This window comes from Triticum aestivum, chromosome 6D (genome assembly GCF_018294505.1).
Source record: "Triticum aestivum cultivar Chinese Spring chromosome 6D, IWGSC CS RefSeq v2.1, whole genome shotgun sequence".
Classification (NCBI taxonomy): Eukaryota; Viridiplantae; Streptophyta; class Magnoliopsida; order Poales; family Poaceae; genus Triticum; species Triticum aestivum.
This window is the reverse complement of record NC_057811.1, coordinates 388,262,379-388,286,307: the sequence shown is the minus strand read 5'-3', so window position 1 is coordinate 388,286,307 and position 23,929 is coordinate 388,262,379.

Below are 23,929 nucleotides of genomic sequence, written 5' to 3'. Positions count from 1 at the left end.
TACAACACCACCTTGACATGGAGCATTCGTTATTTTATGTGACGATACGATCATGCGCATGAGTGCATAATGAGATTCTTTGCTGTTAGAATTGGATATGCTTGTGATAATAATCATCTTCGTATGCCTTTCATGCTTACCGGAAGGAAGCCGGGAAAGTCTCTGTCTTGGGTAGACACGAGCTTGTCCCTAGTCCCTCGTCGAGACGAGTGTGTCCGGTATGGCATGATGAGGTATGATGAGTGGTGATTCTATCGGTTAATTGAAATATATTTTTTATGCTAATCATACAGGGAATACCTGAACCTCCTGAGTCGGCCATAGACCGAGTCTTTTTCTAGTAACCCCCATACTTGTTTCGTACTACCACTTGTCCCTGCCGCAGGTAGGGTACGGTTCAGTAAGTTGTCAACCCCTTACCAAGCACACACCGTACAGAGAGGCCATGGTGGAAGATACCGGAGGCATCCGGTAGGCATGCCACCTGGTCCGGGGGCATGGGTGTTTCCGGTTGGAGCTGAGGGGGGTGGCTCCCCTAGTTTGCGCGCGTTATAAATTTTGTGATGCCATGCTAAGTCGAGGTTGTAGCCTCCCCACTTAGAGTTTTGCTTAATGGGTGTTGTGGGTGATTCCAGACACCGGTAAGTTAGGCTGGTGTGTGCGGTTAGGCGTGTTTTCAATTAAAAGACCGTAGACAGAATTAGTCCTGATGGACTAAAGGAATCTGTTACTCGTGGGTAAAGAGTACACCCTCTGCAGAGATTAAACATCTATTCGAATAGCCGTGTCCATGGTTAAGGACTACAGTCTGGGATGGGTCAAGTGTCGGTCTTCGGAGGAAAAACTGCTAAACCAGAACATTGATTATGACCTGTGACATATGAGGATTATGATTATTATTATTGTGGACTAACCATTTACATTATTTTAATTATTGAGTATCCCTGGGACGGTTCTACCTCCTGGATGCTCACTGCGATTATTCTCTTATAAGCCCTTTATGTGGTGTCGCTCAAACGCCCGACTGTGGCATGCATGTTATTTAAATTACTTATAAGCCCTTTATGTGGTGTCGCTCAGACGCCCGACTGTGGCATACTTGTTATTTAAATTCTTTATAAGCCCTTTATGTGGTGTCGCTCAGACGCCCGACTGTGGCATACTTGTTATTTAAATTCTTTATAAGCCCTTTATGTGGTGTCGCTCAGACGCCCGACTGTGGCATGCTTGTTATTTAAATTCTTTATAAGCCCTTTATGTGGTGTCGCTCAGACGCCCGACTGTGGCATGCTTGTTATTTCTATTATTTATAAGCCCTTTATGTGGTCTCGCATAGACGCCCGACTGTGGCATGCTTGTTATTTCTTTTATTTATAAGCCCTTTATGTGGTGTCGCTCAGACGCCCGACTGAGGCATGATTTATCTTATTATCCTTTCGAGGCGTCGCTTCAGACACTCGATCGGTGCATTCTATTCCTACTCCCGTATTGCATATTCATATTTTATGTGAACAACCTGCATGCATGCATCATGGATTTTGTTTATTTCGTGATTGATGTTATGATCATAGAATATTTCGGAGCATGATTATCATTCGTTATATTATACCAGTGTTCATAATGTTTGCGAGTACATTCAAAAGTACTCACTGGCTTGTCCCTGGCTATTGTCTTGGCCAGATTTCGTGCGAGAAGAGGAGCGTTGCGATGACAGCCCCGGAACCTACGCAATGATGATAGCAGCCTCGCGAAGATAGGAGTTATCCTGGTCAGCTGTTCCTGTGGGAAATGGAGTCCCATAGACGCAGATGAACCACAAACCGCTTCCTCCATCAACCACTAGAAACAAATTGTTATACTCATAGGCCACAATGGTCTTGTACTACATATTTTGTACTTTGCTTAGAATTTCTGTATCAAGTTGGTGCCTCATCAGCTAATAGTAATCCTGGGGCTGGTGAGCACAAGGGCCATTTTCTGGGAAATTAATATCCCGAAAATCTGGTCCTGACAAACTTGGTATCAGAGCCAGGCTGACCATTGGCTAATCCTATCTTAGCCAAGTCAATAAACCTAGGTTAACCTATCCACCAGACCATAACCCAACCCCGGCCAAGCTTCTCGTGTAAGATAGCCACACAGTGACCCGACACTTTTGGGCAGTCGGTGCCCAACCTATCAACCTAGCCTGTCGATCACGCGCCAGTGACCGACACCTAACATGTCTCATTCGCAAGCATGCGAAGGAAGGCTCCGTCTCCTTTTTCTATAAAAAGGGCATGCTAGCCTCAACACAGCACAGCACAGCCTCTTTCCCAAACCAAGCTACGATGCCTGGACCCATTGTTCATAATGAGACCACAGCAACCAACCTTGGAGGTTTTGTGACTATGCTCGCAAACCTCACCCGCCGTGCCTATGCATTAGAAGAGCCCCCAGAATATGTTGTGTACCAAGGACCCATGAACGGTGAGAGCGGTCAATTCTGGGCCACTGTACACATCTATGGTAGGGGTCTATCGCCAGAACGCCCCTACAGGTTCACTGGAAGGACAACTTCCTTTCAGCCACAAGCCATCCAGCTAGCAGCTCGAGAGGCTATAGTTCAACTCCGACACTTGTCGCCCAGAGTTAACTGTCGCTTGTTCTACTACTACCCTAGCCATGACGGGTATGGTAGGCCGCCCCAGGTTGCGAACAGAAATCACGAGACAGATCCTACATTGTTGCATCTGGTGCGCTATGTAAGTGCACTAGAGGAACTGTTCGATCAGATCACCCTTGATCTGATCGCAGCTCGTGGAGAACTGATTCGCCGAGCCCCGACGAGAGGAGAAGATGAGCCCGACGCCGACAACCCAGTCGTGCTATTCGGACACCCGATCAAGTCCTTGAGGTCTTCCCCAGCCATCGACCAAAATGCTTTGGTGTCCCCAGAAGTGCTTCGTCGCCTTTTGGGAACACGCTCCAACGGGATTGTGGCCAACAACCCCCGCGATGGTCATCATCGCTACCCCAACCCTGCAGCCCCTCAACCTCATCCAGCTAATCCCGACGGTGAAACCCGTGGAGAAGCCTCGACGTCCACAAGGCATGCCCGCCTAGATATGAACAAAGTAGACTAAGTCGCTCGAGTAGTACCGAGCCTTAGTATTTCTACGCCTTGTAATTGTGTGATCCTGTATCACCATTATTAAATGCTGTCTGCGTGTGCGCCCCTATTTTTGAATAGTAGCCATGCATAAGTACGTTAGCGTACAGTTGCATTTTTAAATTCCGGGCGCAGCTACCAAAACCACCCCGACGACACCCACAGTAATGCGTCACTTTTGTGGGATATGTGTATCTGTAGCATTGACCCCGACCCCATAGAACAGAACCGACAAACTAGTTGCCCTTCACCATGGTAAATAACCCAGCCCCAATGCTATATAAAAGGCCACCTCGTGACCTTGCCAAGTGCCCCTCACCTTGTGCACAACACTCACAGCCATTTCTTTGCCATGCCGACCCCCAGTATTTATCTAAGAACTCCAGATGCCACCCCAGGCAGTTTTGTCAAAATATTGTGGGACTTTACCTACAGTACCATGAGTGCCATCCATCCACCCCAGTACGAGTTGCTCAAATCGAGGATCACCCCATCCACCTCGAAATATTGGGCAGTGGTGCACATCCCTCCCACAAACCCAAACCAAGACCCAACGGAAGTCTCCTTCGTGGGGAAATCCATGCCGACTCCGCAAATGGCCATACAAGCTGCTGCGTACGAAGCGCTTGCTCGTCTTCAATTCGCGGTACCCTATGCCAGCGAACGAGGGTATTATTATTTCCCGAGCCGTGCGGCACCCGGAGAAGTAGCATCTTTTCCCGGTGGACGAATTGAGAGAGACCCAGTACTGGCCAACCTTGCCCAGTATGTTATCGCTCAAGAGCGTTTGACTCAGCAGGTAATGGGTTATCTCCAGAGCCTCGCTGATTTAAATCCTCAGATTGCTATTGGCAGACCACTGAGACCCGACCAGGAGAGACGCATTCATCGGCTAGTCAATCCGCTTCCCCCGATAGAAGAGGAGTGTGCCCCAGTACCAGAGACGTTTTCTCAGGACCCTGTCCGGTTACCGTTTTCATTGTAGATGTCACCGCTATGTTTATTATCCCAGCATTTATTTATGTGTTGCAACTTGTGCGTGGTATACTGAATTTGTGCGAGGGACCAAATATTTGGTTTCGATTATGTGAGCAGTTTTACCGCTGTTAATTTTGAAACTAATTTTCACTCACGATAAATTCTGAAGTGAGGCTTTCCCTGAGTTGCTGCGGCGTATACCTCTTCACGACATAGATTTTTATTCACGCAGCACCATAACAGCAGACTCACAACCACAACCACTCGACCACGTGCGCTAATTACAAATCCTCGTACACATTTTGCACCTAACTGTTCACACCCGAGCACACCACAGTCTCAGTAGGAGAGATTTGTGAGTATTTATTCGGGTGCTAGTGGCCTCCAGCACACTGACAGCAGTTAGCACTCGATGCCGCACTTAATCCCCGTGATCACCGCCGCCGCAGAGAGCCAACACTCGAGCGGCAGCATCACGACGATCATCAAGGATCATCGCGCACAGGAGCACGGAGAACCCCAGCAACGTCGCCAAACCTCCGCACATCAGGACCACGTACCAGTCCGGCATCACCTCCGCCATTAGAGCCTCGTCTCGAGCTCCTGCAAACAGAAATGGAGGAGAAGGAAGGAGAAGGAGAAGCGAGGCCAGGTGTGAGGAATAAGAAAGGAGCACCGCGATCATTTTATAACTCGAGATCGGTGTACGGTGGGCGAGGTCCACCAGCGCCGCTCGTCGCTCGATTGCCGGTGTTCGGAGGCGAATCCGCGAGCAGTGCCGACAGTGCACTGGCCCGCGAGGTGAGTGCACGCTGCACCAGCAGCTAGCACTCCGCGCACTACCGCAGTACGGCCTAGATGCCCTACGCGCTAGACGTCGCCGGTGGAGAAAGCGCGGGAGAGCACGCGAGAGAGAGAAAGAAGAGAGAGCCAGAGGTAGAAGAAGAGGCCGGCAGTGGGCCCTGGGTCCACCTGTCAACCAGAGGAAGCACTGTGCTCTCGGGTACGACCAGCGTATTTTAGAAATTTAGAATTTATTCTAAAATTACTATATCCAACGTAGAAACCTCTCGTTTGCCCCAAACCACGGATTTTTCCCACACAGCGCCAGTATTCCACACTGTAGTTTTACACCACTTATTGCTCACTCACTGTCGCCACATTCTCTTGCATAAGTAGGATGATTTTTTTGGTAAGAGCGATGTTCGTTCAAAACAGCTTTTAACAAATCTCGAGGACGAGATTTTTCTTAAGGGGGGTAGTGTTGTAACACCCCAAATTTTTTACCTTGTTTTATTAATTAAAAATTTTGCCAGGAAATTAAATTTTTATTTTCTGGATTTATCTTTTGACTTCAGAACCTCTCTTTTCTTTGATATTGTGGAGTTTTTACCCCCAAGTGAAAACTTTCCAAAAATATTATTGGACTTGTATACCCTCTCAAGAAAACATTTCTTTTATCAGTGGGTTTGTTTGCATAATTGTTTTTCCTAAGCTTTATTTTTTTAAATGACTTTTATAAGCTTTAGAGCCTCATTTGCACTACAACCCTTCTAAATACTTCTTTAAAATTCCCACCAAAATTTGGAGATGTCATGTGATGTTCCCACATCACTTTTATGCAAAAATCTCTTTTAGTCATTTGGAGATTTTGAGCTTTACCCCAGGTTTTCAAATCTGGTCCAGGGTGTGAATTGCACTACAACCTATTTAAATATTCTTTTAAAAATTCCACCAAAATTAGGGGAGGTCAGTAGGAGTATATTATTCATCTTTGTGCAAAAACCCACTAATGTTCTTTGAAAAATTTGAGCAAATCATCCTCTTTTGCCCTCTGGTCCAGTTTGGTACTTTCTACTGCAACCCCATTTTATTTTGCTCTGTTGCCCATGATTCTTTTTCCTGCTTATAGTCCTCTCTACCAAACCCTTAAGTCCAGGAGAGTGGACCTATTGGAGTATTTTTGGTCCATGAAACAATGCCTTTTACTTTCTGTCCAGAAATGGTTTTCTCAAAAACTTCCACTAGCAAGTTTCTGTTTTTGCCAAACTAACCTTGCCACCCTCTTTATCACCTAAAGAGACACTGGTCTGGAGTTTTTGGCCACCCCAAGAGTTGCCTAGATACCCATGGCATTCTGTCGAACACCTTGTGTGCATGAACAGTTTTGGCATGATTTTTAGTTTGCATTATGAACTTGAGCCCCTGACCCATCCAGCTTGTCCACTAAGCCCCTAGCTAACTCTAACCTAGACCTGTTAATCCCCAGCCTCATTCAAGCCCTCTAGCATGCCTTGGCATTTTGCCGAATGTCTGGCGTGCGTGCTCTGGGCGCGGCCAGAGCGCGCGTTTTGCACGTGCGTGCGCACGGGTCGCCGTGTCCCGCCCCTGGCCGTTGCTCGCCCACAGAGCCGCGCCCGTCCTCATTCGCTCGCCAGAACCCTCCAAGCCCTCCCCTGGCGCCCTACAGCGCCGCCGTCAGGGCCCTCTTGGCGGCACGCCGGCGTCCTCAGTGCGCCTCTGCCATGGACGGCGCCGCCCGGGCCACAACTCCTCGCCAGCTGCCCTCGTGAGCAGGCCGTCCTTATCTCCAAGCCCGTCCGCTAGCACCGACCCTGCTCCGGCCATCGCCACGTCGCCCTGCCGCAACAGAAGTGGTCGGCCGGCGATCTTATCCCCAGCAGCGGTGGAACCGACCTTCCCCGGCTATAAATGGCCCCAGGACTCGGTCGAGCATCCTCAGTCAAGCCATAGAGTGCACCCCCTCGCTCAAATTCTTCTGAAACCACCGTCTTCTCCGCCTCCGGCAACTTCGGCCGTCGCCGTCCCTCAGCTAAATTCGCCGTAGCCGGAGCCCCCTTGCCCTCCCAGTGCCACCACCCTCTTCCCCTCAACCTTGCGGAACCACTCAGACCCTCAAACGCGTTCGGGAACCACCATAGCCCCGGCCCCCAAATCCACCCGAAGCCATCTCCGCCGCGAAGCTCGCCGCCGGCGACTCCCTCCGTCCCCACCTGCCTAGCGACCACCGGGAGGACCGCCCTGGACTGGCGGATCCATCCCCGCCCTCAGGACCCCACGGGGAAACGCCGCTCGTTGACGGCGATCGCCGGAGTCCCGCCTCCGCTCGGGCAGAGGAAGAGGAGGGAGAGGCGACTGGTCAAACCTGACCAGTGGGCCTCGTGGACCCACTATCAGTGACCCACGCGCCGTCCATGCTGGATTAAGTGAAAGCGTAAACCCAGAAGTACGTCTTCTCCGTCTCGAAAACGTATTTCTATTCGAACCGTTTTCTTTTTCTGTTTTATTTAAAAATAGACTTTGACTGGCTATAACTTTTTAAATATAAGTCCAAATGACTTGATTCTTTTTCTGTGGTTTCTCAAATTCTGTCTAGTTTATTTTAGTATTTATTTGAAAATTTTCCAAACAACTTTTTTGTACTGTTTTGAAACTATGTGTTAATTTGAATATTTTCAAAAATAGGATTTTTGGAGAGAGGAGAAAACTTTCAAAAGTTTTGGAATGCACCCTGCCTCTCCACACTTGAAGGCAAGCATTCTGAACCCTGGCATAATATTTTTGTGTCTTGTTTGATACGGTTACAACACCACCTTGACATGGAGCATTCGTTATTTTATGTGATGATACGATCATACGCATGAGTGCATAATGAGATTCTTTGCTGTTAGAATTGGATATGCTTGTGATAATAATCATCTTCGTATGCCTTTCATGCCTACCGGAAGGAAGCCGGGAAAGTCTCTGTCTTGGGTAGACACGAGCTTGTCCCTAGTCCCTCGTCGAGACGAGTGTGTCCGGTATGGCATGATGAGGTATGATGAGTGGTGATTCTATCGGTTAATTGAAATATATTTGTTATGCTAATCATACAGGGAATACTTGAACCTCCTGAGTCGGCCGTAGATCGAGTCTTGTTCTAGTAACCCCCATACTTGTTTTGTACTACCACTTGTCCCTGCCGCAGGTAGGGTACGGTTCAGTAAGTTGTCAACCCCTTACCAAGCACACACCGTACAGAGAGGCCATGGTGGAAGATACCGCAGGCATCCGGTAGGCATGCCACCTGGTCTGGGGGCATGGGTGTTTCCGGTTGGAGCCGAGGGGGGTGGCTCCCCTAGTTTGCGCGCGTTATAAATTTTGTGATGCCATGCTAAGTCGAGGTTGTAGCCTCCCCACTTAGAGTTTTTCTTAATGGGTGTTGTGGGTGATTCCAGACACCGGTAAGTTAGGCTGGTGTGTGCGGTTAGGCGTGTTTTCAATTAAAAGACCGTAGACGGAATTAGTCCCGATGGACTAAAGGAATCCGTTACTCGTGGGTAAAGAGTACACCCTCTGCAGAGATTAAACATCTATTCGAATAGCCGTGTCCATGGTTAAGGACTACAGTCTGGGATGGGTCAAGTGTCGGTCTTAGTGTCGGTCTTCGGAGGAAAAACTGCTAAACCAGAACATTGATTATGACCTGTGACATATGAGGATTATGAATATTATTACTGTGGACTAACCATTTACATTATTTGAATTATTGAGTATGCCTGGGACGGTTCTACCTCCTGGATGCTCACTGCGATTATTCTCTTATAAGCCCTTTATGTGGTGTCGCTCAAACGCCCGACTGTGGCATGCATGTTATTTAAATTACTTATAAGCCCTTTATGTGGTGTCGTTCAGACGCCCGACTGTGGCATACTTGTTATTTAAATTCTTTATAAGCCCTTTATGTGGTGTCGCTCAGACGCCCGACTGTGGCATACTTGTTATTTAAATTCTTTATAAGCCCTTTATGTGGTGTCGCTCAGACGCCCGACTGTGGCATGCTTGTTATTTAAATTCTTTATAAGCCCTTTATGTGGTGTCGCTCAGACGCCCGATTGTGGCATGCTTGTTATTTCTATTATTTATAAGCCCTTTATGTGGTGTTGCATAGATGCCCGACTGTGGCATGCTTGTTATTTCTTTTATTTATAAGCCCTTTATGTGGTGTCGCTCAGACGCCCGACTGAGGCATGATTTATCTTATTATCCTTTCGAGGCGTCGCTTCAGACACTCGATCGGTGCATTCTATTCCTACTCCCGTATTGCATATTCATATTTTATGTGAACAACCTGCATGCATGCATCATGGATTTTGTTTATTTCGTGACTGAGGTTATGATCATAGAATATTTTGGAGCATGATTATCATTCGTTATATTATACCAGTGTTCATAATGTTTGCGAGTACATTCAAAAGTACTCACTGGCTTGTCCCTGGCTATTGTCTTGGCCAGATTTCGTGCGAGAAGAGGAGCGTTGCGATGACAGCCCCGGAACCTACGCAATGATGATAGCAGCCTCGCGAAGATAGGAGTTATCCTGGTCAGCTGTTCCTGTGGGAAATGGAGTCCCATAGACGCAGATGAACCACAAACCGCTTCCGCCATCAACCACTACAAACAAATTGTTGTACTCATAGGCCACAATGGTCTTGTACTACATATTTTGTACTTTGCTTGGAATTTCTGTATCAAGTTGGTGCCTCATCAGCTAATAGTAATCCTGGGGCTGGTGAGCACAAGGGCCATTTTCTGGGAAATTAATATCCCGAAAATCCGGTCCTGACACAAATCAACCAAAACACTAATGTCACCTAGATACTCTAATGTCACCTCAAGTATCCACGCGTATGATTATACGATATGCATCACACAGTCTCAGATTCATCTATTCAACCACCACAAAGTACTTCAAAGAGTGCCCCAAAGTTTCTACCGGAGAGTCAAGACGAAAACGTGTGCCAACCCCTATGCATAAGTTCACAAGGTCACTGAACCCGCAAGTTGATCACCAAAACATACATCAAGTGGATCACGTGATATTCCATTGTCACCACAGATAAGCACATGCAAGACATACATCAAGTGTTCTCAAATCTTTAAAGACTGAATCCGATAAGATCACTTCAAAGGGAAAACTCAATCCATTACAAGAGAGTAGAGGGGGAGAAACATCATAAGATCCAACTATAATAGCAAAGCTCGCGATACATCAAGATCTTGCCAAATCAAGACACAAGAGGGGGAGATCAAACACATAGCTACTGGTACATACCCTCAGCCCCGAGGGTGAACTACTCCCTCCTCGTCATGGAGAGCGCCGGGATGATGAAGATGGCCACCGGTGAGGGATCCCCCCTCCGGCAGGGTGCCGGAATAGGGTCCCGATTGGTTTTTGGTGGCTACAGAGGCTTGCGGCGGCGGAACTCCCGATCTAGGTTATGTTCTGGGGGTTTCTGTATGTATAAGAGGTTTTGGCATCGAGAACAAGTCAGGGGGGTCTCCGGACTGTCCACGAGGTAGGGGGCGCGCCCAGGGGGTGGGCGCACCTCACACCCTCGTGGGCAGCTCGGGACTCTTCTGGCCCAACTCTTTTACTCCATGGCCTTCTTCTGGTCCAAAAATAAGCTCCGTCAAGTTTCAGGTCAATTGAACTCCGTTTGGTTTTCCTTTTCTGCGATACTCAAAAACAAGGAAAAAACAGAAACTGGCACCGGGCTCTAGGTTAATAGGTTAGTCCCAAAAATCATATAAAATAGCATATAAAACATCCTAGATGGATAATATAATAGCATGGAACAATCAAAAATTATAGATACGTTGGAGACGTATCAATTTTCTCCCTCGCCGATGTCGACCGCGTCTACGCAGAACATTGTTCCCTTTCCCCAGCTGCGGGATCAGGCCGGATATGTGACCAGCGGTGTGGCCACCGTTGTTCTATGCTTGTGAAGAGAGCAACCCAAGCAAGCAGGCTTGTAGCTTAGGCTCCTGCTAGTGTATATATAGTGGTTTTCTTTTTCTCTCCATATCAACCATTTTATATAGCGTACGAGTCATTGTAGAGTGAAATGATGGTTGCTTCTTCCGACTAACTTACTGTGTGATTTGACTGCTCCTTTAGTGGCCCCTACACATACTCCCCCTACGTGTATGCAACAGTCACACGTACACATGGATGCAAAAATGCGCGCGACGGCCTAATGCATGCATGCCCGAGCACACGACGGAACACACACGGTCACGCTCAAGTGCTCAACCTACACGTGCATGCACACACATACTCAGCAAGGGTGAGCTAGTGACCGTATAAACACCGGAAAATGTATATATTGAGCCCAATGAGCGTATTATGAAGTCCACTGACCAGATTTTTACAAATATACAGTGATAGACAGTGTATTTATCTCGTTTGAAATTAAGCCATATTAACCGGAGGGGAGGCAGTATGGACTAGCATTACTTTGTTGTGTCCCGTCAACTTGCCGAACGAGGAGAAGCTTGCAGGACGGGAGAAGCTTGCGTGCGATGGCTCGCAGGACAAGGAGAAACTTTTGACTAATGCAAGCTCTCCCTCGCTTAGGCGGTGGACGTGCAATAGTTAATTCGGTGTCCGATTGCCAGAAGCATACACTATACTAGTACTATTATTGTTCCACTTCCCGAAGAGGCGAACAGCGAAGCGCAAAGTTTACTAGTACTAGTACTACTACTATAGTCTATAGAGGTATGTACTATACTAGTACTAGGAACCGGATGGGGAGCGTCTGCACTCTTATTATATTTTTAAAATGTGATAAAGCAATCTTCAACACATTTGGTTCTCTTCGAGGGTTCTCGCATGTGATAATGGAAGTTGATTGCATGGAACACTCGCCAAAATTCTCGCTTAATTCTGGCTCATATCCTGTTACAAATAGGAGCGCTCGGTAATATTTCCTCTTTTTTTGTTATTCAGCATGTAAACAGGTCAGCAAACCTTGCGGCGCATCTTTGTGCGAACCGTGCTTGCTGCACTTTGAATGTGGCCGAGAGTTGGCTTGATGAAACACCTCGCTTCGTACTTCTTTTTTTGCGGGGTACCTCGCTTTCTAGTGACCAGTGTCTTGGCTGATCGTCCTAAGAATGCTTATATATGAATAAAGCTCTCTCATTTACCCGCAAAAATGATTAAGCCATATTAACCGGAAAGGAGGGAGTATGGACTAGCACTACTTTTTGGTGTGTCCCGTCAACTCGTAGAACAAGGAGAAGCTTGCAGGACAAGGTGAAGCTCGCTTACACCTTTTGACTAATGCAACGTACCCTCGCCCAGGCGGTGGACATGCATCAGTTCATTCGGTGTCAGATTGCCAGAGGCATACACTGTAGTACCGAACATGCGGAGTACCATCATTGTTCGACTTCACAAAGAGGCGAAGAGCCAAGCGCAAGGTTTAGTAGTACGAGTAGTACTACTACTAGAACCGCATGGTGGAGCCTCTGTACTCTCATTTTTTTAATCTCTGATAAAGTACACATTTATTCCGGAGAAGGGCGGAAAACGGCAGCCCAACATGTAATGATGATATCGATCAACCATGCTCGAATATATCTTGGCCTTCGTGCGAGCCCATCTATGTGTTCCCACTCCTCGTCTCTCTCAAGGAATGGCGGGTTGGCCATTTTGTCGTCAATTGAGATTGGTTTGCTCACACTCCGGTCCCACATGTCAGTGATATGCCAAGAGGAGGTACGTTGACCGACTGGCCATACGCGTACTTGGTTTTGGACCTTCATACTACTCCTCCCTCTGTCACAGTTTACAGGGCGCGCTTCATTATGATGCATTTCTCTCAATGCATTTCCACCCCCAGAGAGACTTTAGACGCGTTTGGTTTAATGCTCAATTAATTAGGGCGTGGTAACCGCAATCAAGTCCACAATTTTCTCTCGATGTACTACGGAGTGGAGTAAGTGCATGCATGTGTGTACCTGGGGTGGAAGCACTGCATGCATGTGTGTACGCATTATTTCCTCTAGTAATAGACGTCGTGCTATAACTACCAATGTTGTTTTTCAGGTTGATCGCTAGTCGCCTTGGTCCCAGAGATTTTTTCTTTTTCTGAAGCATGCTCTATAAACAATGACGGATGGAGTAGTATGAGCGGATTCAAAGAAGAGCGTATTGATGGTTGCTTCTTCCGAGCAACTTATAGTGGGAAAGGTGGGGCTTATGATTTGACTGCTCATTACTCACAATTAATGTGGCGCAACGACCGGGCTGAGTCTCCCATGCGGCTGTGCACTACCCCCCCCCCCGGTTCTTAAATATACTCCGAAGTATTTGTCTTTCTAGAGATTTCAATGAGTGACTACTCAAATATTTGTCTTTTTAGAGATTCAAATGGACTACCACATACGGATGTATATAGACATATTTTAGAGTGTAGATTCACTCATTTTGCTCCGTATGTAGTCACTTGTTGAAATCTCTAGAAAGACAAATATTTAGGAACGGAGGGAGTACACATACGAAGCAAAATGAGTGAATCTGCACTCTAAAATATGCCCATTTGAAATTTGTAAAAAGACAAATATTTAGGAATGAAGGAGTATAATTTTGTGCATGGCACATGGACCCGGATGCCGAAGAGGCTTCTGGCAATGCTATCAAGCTTCCAGCATTTGTTTACATAATTGACGTACTATACAAATAATTTTCCAGCGACATGAAATTGTACAATGGTGTGAGCTTTCAGCTTTTGTTTTGTGTGTCTTGCCATCGATGCTCTTTCGGAAACAATAAAAAACTAACTACCTTGTTAATGCATCTCAATTATTAGAAGATCAGAGCTAATATTTACATCACAACTGAAGACAAAGTTGTGAGAAGTTGTTAAATTAAAATTGATCCATGCTTTCATTGGCAGCAACGTCCCCCCCCCCCCAGCTCTGTCTAAATCAACAAGGCATGTTGGGAAAAAAAGTAGCTGTCTGGAGCATGCAACATTCCGATCATTTTGTACAGTTCCACTAAAACAGAGCTGAGCGTCCCTGTTCCAAAGATTAAGTGTGATTACGATAATAGAGGACTGTTGATGAAACAATAAACACACAAATAGAAGCCGGTCACCTTTGCAGTCTCTCTTAAGACTAACTAGTTGGAGAAGATTAGGCTCGGAGTTGGATGAGGAGGATAGAGCAAAACCAATCTCCCTTTGTGCAGTCGCACTGAAATGTAGAGACGTTGCCTGTGTGACATTTTGGTATAACTGCACAAAACACTCTTAAGAAAAAAGTGATTCGTGCAGTTCACAAAAAGGTCGCAATAGCAACGAGGTGAAATGGATAGCCCTATTTGCAAAAAAAGAGGTAGAAAGGAAACAATTACTGGCCAATAACAGTTGATGACACATGCGATGACAAAAAATAAGCATATTCCTTGTCCTAAGGAAAGATAACAACACGGTTGTGTTTGTCTAAAATGGTGTGAGGACGAGATTCCAATATCGAAAGTACGCCGGACGAGCTACGTTTTGGGGAAAGAACTATGGAAGATCCACATGCAGCGACGTGGGAAGACGGGCAGTGGAGCAAGGCCGGAGGGGATACCTGGAGGTCGTCCGGATGGAACTAGGTGAGCGGCGGCGGGCGGAATCTGCCCATACTGCGGCAGCGAGCAGGTGGCGTAGGCCCTACCGTGCCGGAGCTTGGTCAGAGAGAACGGCGTGTGCCGCAGATCGAGACGTGTTGCCTCAGCGCTGTCGAACGGAGAAACGATGCACGTCCTCCCTTTCGGCCGGCGGATGGGATGCGACCGGATCAGTGACCAGCGGTGAGAGAGAGAGAGAGAGGCCACCGCAGCCTTGTGTGAGATACTCTAAAGAGAGACAAACCAGGCAGGCAGGCTCCATTGTATATAGTGGAGCGGACTACCTTTTTCTCCATAAAAATCGTTTTATATTCTGTGTACGTGCCATTGAGCGATATAACTTTATTTAAAAATGGCGCGCCAACGCATCAAGTCGAACTTTGTTTCGTGAACACGTGGTACACGACCTCCGTAGGTAAACAACCGCTGCACACGTTCAAATTAGCACGTGGGCTGCCATTTCGTACAGAAATGAGCTCCACCGTGTACCCGCACGGGTGTGGCGGGGCATGGAGCGTGAGTACGTGCATGGTGCACCTATTCTCTTCTTGTATACGTACACCACCTACGTGGGGTTGTGTGAGAGAGAGATACAAACGTAGAGAGATATAGTGTGTGGGTTCGTGAGAGTTTTTTTGGGGGGGGGGGTCAATCAAAAAATGTAACATATGCAATGTGTGTGAAATAGAGTCCTGGATATATCATATATATAGAGGGGGCGATCCACGAGAAGAGAGTGGAGGTATCATCGACTTGAGGTGTCCATAGAATCGAAGAGAGGGATGATGTGTGTGTGTGTGCGCGCGCGCGATCGATAAAGAGTGCCATCGAATTTGTGTGTGCCCATGTCAAAGATATAGAGTGGCTGGCCTACTAGAACGTGAGAGGGGACAGGTGCAGTTTGTCTCTGTGGCATGGATACCTACCTACAGCGCTCAACTATCGGTGTGTGGTGGGGGGGAGGGAGGCCTAATTAACTATAGAGGTACAATCGCTGGTATATGTGTGGAGGAGGAGAGAGGCCTACCTCATGTATTAAGGGAGATCGATCTACCTCATGTATTAAGGGAGATTGATCGGCATCCATGCATATGTGTAGGAGAGGAATAAGGTTGGGAGAGAGACAGAGCTAGAGTGTTGGAGGGGGTGGTAGTGGAGTTGCTTCTAACAAATGGTGGGATAGGCTTGCTAGACAACCAGAGGGCACGCCTGCAATATCAATAAGAGAGGGGATGGCTGCCTGTCTGTGCACGTGCGTGTGAGAGACGGGTCAGGAGGCATGCACGAATGATGAGGGGGACGATATGGCTCTGGTAAGTAGACATAACTACATACGAAGATCAATCGTCCTTTGTTAGAGAAAGGAGAGACATAACTTGTGAGGTACGTCGATCGATGGGGGGAATAGTTAAAGTCGACCTAGGTATATGTTGGGAGATCGATCTGTATACATGCATGTGTGTGTTAGAAGCAAATGAGGCACGGGGAGAAGGATAGAGAGAGAGGGATGCATCTAGGAGGTGGTGCGAGAGTCATACTATATCGAGGGGGAAGGAGTGTGCGAGTACGAGATCGATGAAAAGAGTGGTGGGAGTGAGGCATGGATGGTGATAAGAGAAGAGGGGCAGCTTGTGTTTGTGCTAGGCACACCTGGCTAGAGAGGCATATCGATCGATGTGTGCCGTAAAGAAGGAGCTGGGGGGCCTACACACACCGTGGGTGAACAACCTAAAGTGAAAAGACGAATTTGCGCGATGGAGCTAGAGAATGCTGAGGGAGGGTGAGAGGGATGCGGGCGTGTGCATGCACGAGAGGAAGTTAGCGCTAGCTACAAAGATAAGAGGATTGTGTGGGTGTAAAAGACGAATAGAGATCATACTTCATTATAAAAAGCGAATTCGGATATTTGAAGAATTTATCATAGTGTTTTAAACCGACGCATGTGTGAATATATATAACGGTGATACACATGGTGTGGTTATGAACATGATATACTACATATGATATATTTTATCTCTACTCTTATAGAAAACGGAGTTGTTGATGATGGTGTGCCTGCCATCCTGCAATATAGGCCGTCCGATTTACATCTGACGGATAGGAAGGAAACTATGGCAATTTTGAAAAAACATACCCACACCCCTCTCCATATTTGCAAATTAGGCCTCCCCTTGATCATGTTGATGTTTTGTGGAACGCATGGGCATTTTGCTAGTACTACGTATAATATATAGAACATTGATCATAATTTGGGCTAATGTGTGGCTTTTGCAGCTCAGGTCTAAATACTTGTCATAATGTAGGGGGGGCACTATACTATGTGTGATAAACACGGTGTACGTATGGAACATGGTTTAGATTATGAATATATAGTTAGTACATCAAATGTACTATTATTTGGAATCAACATCAAGTGTATTCAAAAAATAGAATTCGAGTTCATGTAGTACACATAGTTCATATCTATCTCTATAGTAATCATGTGGTGTGTTATTAAGGTAATACACGAATGATGGTTGAAGTTGGCAACAATCATGATTGTACATTCTTATTGAAATAGAGAAACGAATTCAAATTCAGTTCGAATTGCAGCGGTAGCATAGACATTTGGAATGCACTAAAATGTTGGTATGAGTAGGTTACATGCATTATACAGCAAGCAAAAAAAATTAATTGGACATAACATGGATTCATACTCCCACCATCCATCTATATAGGGCGTAATGCGTTTTTTAAGACCGCCTTTGACTATTGACAGGATTAATAGTACATGACATGCACAATGTGAAAATTATATCATTGAAAGAACCTTTTACAGACGAATTTAACGGTGTCCTTTGTGTAAGTTGCATGTCATATATTATTGCTCTAATATTTGGTCAAAGTTAGCATCAAAAAACGCATTAGTCCCTATATAGATGGAAGGAGGGAGTTGCTTTGAATAGCATTTTTATAGTAAAACAGGGCAAGACTCTCTCTTTGTGTGGTGTGAATAATTTTATTTTTTTCGTTTTCTTTTTGGTTGAGGGAAGTGCTAATTGATTTGGTACGTACAAGTACAATATTACACGTTAGGCTTGTCCCTAAAATTCAACCCGCGCCATGTTATATCACGAAAATTCAGATATCGGGCTCCCAAAACTGGCGCCTTCACAACCCGCGCCTTGCTATCCTGAAACTACGACGCGCGCGAAAACTCCCTCCAGCTGCCAAATCCCGACACGTGAAATCCCCCTTCTAACCCTGAGCCGAAAGGGCCGCTAGTTCAAATCGGTGGGGGTACTTTTGTAACACACCCTACATTTTGGACAAGCGCGTCCCTAAGTCATGGTTCACCCCCTCCCATCACCTCCTTTTTGCCATTTGAAATCCCGGGCCGCCATAACCTTTTCGCTCCAGCTGTGAAACCCCACCCTCCTCCGTCCGCCACCTCACCTCTGCCTAGCCGGAGCCTCTTCCCCGGCGACATCGTCCACCGCAACAGCTCGACGTCCCTCGTCCACCTCCCCGGATGAGGATCCGTCATCCATCTCGTCGTCCCGCCGGTTCTGCCGCCCCGTCCTCCACCTCCAAGGAGCTGCTCCGATGATCGCCTCGTCTATCGCGGCTGATCCATCCCCACAGCGCCGCCTTAACCTGCTCCACCGAAACCGTAGCATCCTCACCGACTGCTCGGACGAAGCCGAGGCCTACTCGGCGCCACCAAAGAGGTTGTACACTCATCGCATCGCACATTCTCCTTAACTCGACCTCCCGGCGCCGACGGTGCTCCATCCCGCACCCCCATGGAGCGGCTACCTTGAAGCCGGCGCCACGGGCGACATCTCCACGGCAGCTCTCCCCCAGTGTGAGGCCCCTTCGACGGCGGCGGCCATACCAGCCGGATCTGCTGCTGCTGCTCCGGCTTTCACTCGCTCGCTCGCGTTGCTGCTGCTGCTCCGGCTCTCGCTCGATCGCTCGCTCGGCCAGCTGCTGCTGCTCTGGCTCTCGCTCGCTTGCACTACTGCTGCTGCTCTCCCCCTCGCTCGTGCTGCTGCTCTGCTTCAATTTAGCTACAGTTCAGTCGACTGAATCGACTTTTGGGTCAGTTGATTTTCAGGGGGTGGGGGGCTCGCCGGAGTTAAGGAAGAACCACCCGCAGCGGGGACGGGGCTCGCCGGAGAGGTACCCGACTATCTATCTTAGGGTTCAGGGTGGGGCGGTGGGCCTAGAGAGATGGCCGGGGCAGCGGCGGACCGGTGGTGGGGAGTTGTTTCGGGGCGGCGAGGCGGCGCTGGGGCCGGCAGTTCGGCCGGGGGTGGCTGGCGGCTCAGGGGGGTGCAGGTTGAAGATGAACTGCAGGCCCTCCCTAAACTACATGTCAAGTGCCTCTCTGCTACCATTGCGTTTAGTTTCGACAGTAACATTCGGATTCCACAGTAAATTTCAGTTTCGACAGTTAAGTTCAGAGTCAACAGTTTTTACCTCATCTGTTGTAGTCAGGTAGTTTTTGGTGATATAAATTTTAGATCTATTTTACATCATCTATTGGAGATGCTATTAGAATCCCACTTGAGATTGACGATGTCTGTCTTGTGCTGCTTCAGCCTTGACGCCTTACGGCTCACCGGAGCTGCTCCAACGACAAAACGATCCATCACAACAGAGCAATGCCCTATACGCCATCTACGGATTCCTCAGATCTTCCTCCACACCTCCGACAGCCACCTCTGCCTCAACTGCTTCGGCGACCAACCCAATGATGTTGAGGTCGACACGGCTATGGCAAAGAGGTTGTACACTTGTTGCATCACTTATTACTATACATTCATGTCGATCCATTAGGGCTATTTTGGTTCAACGGAAAAACATAACAATAGGGAATTTTCCAATGGCACTCTGCTATTCAATTATTCATGCATTTTGTTGAAAGGAATGAAGCAAAACATCCACCTGGACCTACTTTTCAAAATCCTATGCATGAAAACAAGACCAAGTGCATTAGTGGCAGAATAACATTCTAATTGTACACGCTTTCATATGGTTTCACTTTATTTTGGCCATGATTCTTTGCATTCCTCTGCTCTTCCAATTCCTGTAAACCAAACACCCAAGTTGACAGAAATCCTGTGTTTACAAATGCTCTGTTTACCATGTGCATTCCTATCCTATTCCGGTGTTTTTCCTATCCCTACGTTTTTAGAATCATGCAAGCCAAATCAGCCCTTACAGAATTACTTCAGTTACAGGTAGGTGTCGAAGGGAACTTTGTGTGGTTTGTCCTACTCCTGCCGCGACGTCGTCCACCTCACCTGAGCTGCTCCATCGACAGAAACATCCACCAAACTAGACATCACGACTCCTGACCATCTTTCGCCGCCTCATATCTCCTTCCCTGCCGCCGGCACCCACCGCAACGGCGTCACCATCATCGACTCAGTAGATGAACCTGGGGAGTACACGGGTCCACAAGAGAGGTCGCACTCTTTTGTTTCTGCTTATGTTATGCATTGCTTAAAATTACCTGCTACTTTATCGTCATGTTCACCTCTTGGACTCCAAGTCAGGTCCAAATTAATGTTCAAACTTGAGTTCTAAATTAGTAGTGGGGCACATATCAAGGAAGCAATGAATAGTATCTCTGTCTAATATCTGGCTCACCTAGGGTATGCCTATGTTGTTCATCTTGGGTGGGAAACAAATAGTAAAGCAATCATCATCTGTCTTTTTATTAAATTAAAGCAATCATCAGCCCGCTATCATTATTTTTGGATCCATCCACTGGTTGTTACCATCACTCTAAATTTCTGCATGCTCTCCTTACATAATCTCATCATATTTTTTTCGTATGCATGTCAGATATTGTACACAGTCATACTGAACATGTAGAGAAAAAGAGAAGAGTTTTGCGCGGTAATACAATGTCATGCAGACATCGCTCCATGGTGGGTTCAATGGCAAACCCTCCCCACCCCTCTCCAGATTGTAATCCAGACGAAGATATCTGTTCTGAGGCAGATTCAGACGCCGCTGACCACTCCTGTTTACCCCCCAAGGTGTTTGCTCTACCTTGGCATGATGATGTTAGTCATATCATGCATATGTTGCCTTGTAGTGCCTACTTTTGACATCATATATGTCATCTGCTTAATTTAGACACGTTCTGTAATGCCACCTGTTTAGTTTCTATATCATATATAGGAATTATGCAGTCTCATGTCTTTTAGCCAGCCATAATATATGTGAATTATGCAATGCCATCCTGTTTAACCAGGCATCATATATTTGAATGATATCTTGCCCATCCTTTTCTTCATTACATTTCCATTTGTCGACAATGTTTGTACATTAAACTACTCTTCCTTTGAATCAGCCATTTGGGTGGGAGATTGAAAAATCTGGAGTGAAAACAAGGCCTTCAGAGCAGACAGTGCTACCTGTCGAAGCAGATCTCTTGTTGGGTCCCGATATCTCCTCAGAGATGGATTCAGAGATAGATGACCAGTCCTATTCCCCCACCGAGGTGTATGCTCTAACTTGGCACGGTTATACTACTCATATCATGCATATGGTGTCTTGCATTGCATAGTTTAGACATCATATACACAATATTCAACACCATGTTCTTAGTTCAGACATCATATCTAATGCCCTCTGTTTAGCATATAAATCACATATGTGAATTAAATGATGTGATCCTGATTACTTAGATAACATGTAGGTGAATTGTGTCATGCGATCCTGTTTAGTTATTCATCATATCTTTCAATTAGGTTATGCTATGCTATCCAGTTTAGATAGACATCATATATGTGAAATTATGTCATGCTATCTGTTTTAGTTAAAAAATATACATGTCAACTATTTCATGTCCTCTTTTTTCCACACTATCTATTGCATCTGTCTCTCATACAATGTCTGTACATTCAACTATGTTTCCTGTTTATCAGCCATTTGAATTGGAGCGGGTGATGCCAGCATCTAGCGGACTAAAAACACGGTCTTCAAATAAAACAGTGCTACCTCCTGGTGGAGATAGCACCCCGGTTGTACATGCACAAGAACCAGCCCTACCACACATAACCCAAACTCTCACAGATTGTACCCCTACTGTGATGGACAGAGAACCAGCTTCACCCAATCTAACCCCAACCCCAGCAGATAGTAACCCAGTTCCTATTGACACAACACCATCTCCACGACAAAGCTCCCAAACAAGAGCAGTTAGTAAGGCAGCTCCAGTGCCCAAAGGGCCAGTACTACCACGGCGAACCCCAACTCCACCAGTTAGTACACCTATTCATGTGGAGGAAGCACAACCAGCTAGTCGTAGTTTAGCATCTATCGCATTTGATGTTGTTAAATCGTATGTGCGTATCTTCCCATCTTGGAAATATTATACTGAAGATGACGGAAAATGTCAGTTGCAGGTGTTTGTCCAGGAGTTATGTGTAAGTAATGTTATTCATGGCAATTACTTTGCTTTGTCACATACATCCTACCTCCATGATGGTTATAATACAACAAATTTTCCCATTTTTCTCTATAGAGAAGGACCGATTTGGAAACTCAGGATGAGGTAACCTGTGCTAATACCTCTGCTATCTTCAAGAATGCTTGGTGGCAGTATCGGAATTACCTGAAGAAAAGGTACTTCACCGGCAAAGAAACTCATCAAATTCCCTTACGTTCTCCTGAGACACATTTACTGGACGATGACTGGGAACGCCTTGTTCTGTACTGGTCCCGAACCAAGAATGTGGTAAGGTCTATGAGCTCATTTTCTATTTTTAACTACTATATTCTTGCGTCTTGCTGTACTCTGTTCATGTAGAACAAGTGCCTAAACCTGAAGAACAATTGTTCTAATTTAAGATTCCATTGCTATCATAGTTCAAAAAAAGCGCTAGGCGTTAATTGTGCGTTTTGCCACCGCCTTGCGCTTTACTGACCAAAGCGCAAGCTTATGCACAGTTATGCACAGATTAGGCGTAGTTATGCGCAATGCGTTTCACCAACGCCTAGAGCCTAGGCGCGCTTAAGCGCTCGATTAGGCGCGCCTTTTTTAACTATGATTGCTATCGTGCATACTGCTTTGCTCTTGTATCACTGTATTTACTCATACAAACTTATTTTTGAATTGAAGGATCCAATCGAAACTCCAATGGCACAGCAGGTATGTTCACACATGTTTCTTTAACAGGCTTGCTCTTATCAATAGCTCTGTTGATTTCAATTTCAATTGTGTATACAGTTGACTTCTCATATCATGCACATTACTAGCATCACAACAGAGCCAATAGTGTTGTTGTACATGTAGACCCGTGGTACCCATCTGAAATCTTGTTGTGCCGTGTAGTTTCCCACGCTTTGTATTCTTTCACTGCTACTTTGTCTTGAACTGATATGATTTGAACCATGTCTCTATTTTGATTTGGCAAGACAATGCAGTGACCATAGGACATAGATATATGTTTGTTTGATGCTTTTATTATGTACTAGTACTTGGCAATAGAAGACTTGGTAGTTTCATCCTGTCCACCTTACTAATGAACTAGTTCACCAAAATGAGTTTCATATACTAGTACATGCTAAACCTGTTATGTATCTGCTTGTTTCTTCTTTTAGAATGCTGACATGTTATTGGGGAAGAGTGCCTTATTAAGCAATGGTAAAGGAAGTAATGCAGATAAGGTTCAGGATAGTGACACATCCTTGTTGGTCTCCAACAAAGCTGATAAAACAGCTAAGGAAGACTATCTTGAAGACAGTGAGACAACCCCAAAGTCCTGTCTTGGTTTAGTGTTCGAGTTACTGGCCATTACCGCTTGCACAAGCTATTCAAACTCACTGCCTGAATCAGTTCGATTTCTTGAGTCTCAACTACAAGCTGAAAGACATCAATCAGCTGTGTTGCGATAAGAAGCGGAAGGACTGCATGTCGGTGTACAAAAGTAGGGGCACACCTTTGTACCCCTTTACTTGTGCACGGGCAGTCGGAGCCGCGCTCCACGGCCACACTACGCAGGGCAGAGGAAGGGAGCCGGAGCACAAGATGGCCAAGGCAACGCCAGGACCAAAGATACCGAAGAGCGAGAGGGCGAGGTGGACTCCCTCGGCAAGGCCCTTGCCGGGGCAGCCTTCGCGGCCCCGGCAAGAGCCTTGCCGGGGCGACTTGCCCGATGCTGATAGAACGAGCCACCCTTGAGCCCACGAGTTCCAACTCAACCAACCACATTGGAACTAGGGCTCGGGAGGCACCTCCGTGGTAGCATGCAAATCTTTGTCAAGACCATGGAGATATGAGGTCAGATGAGAACCAGAAGACGGCGACCCTCGGCGGGATC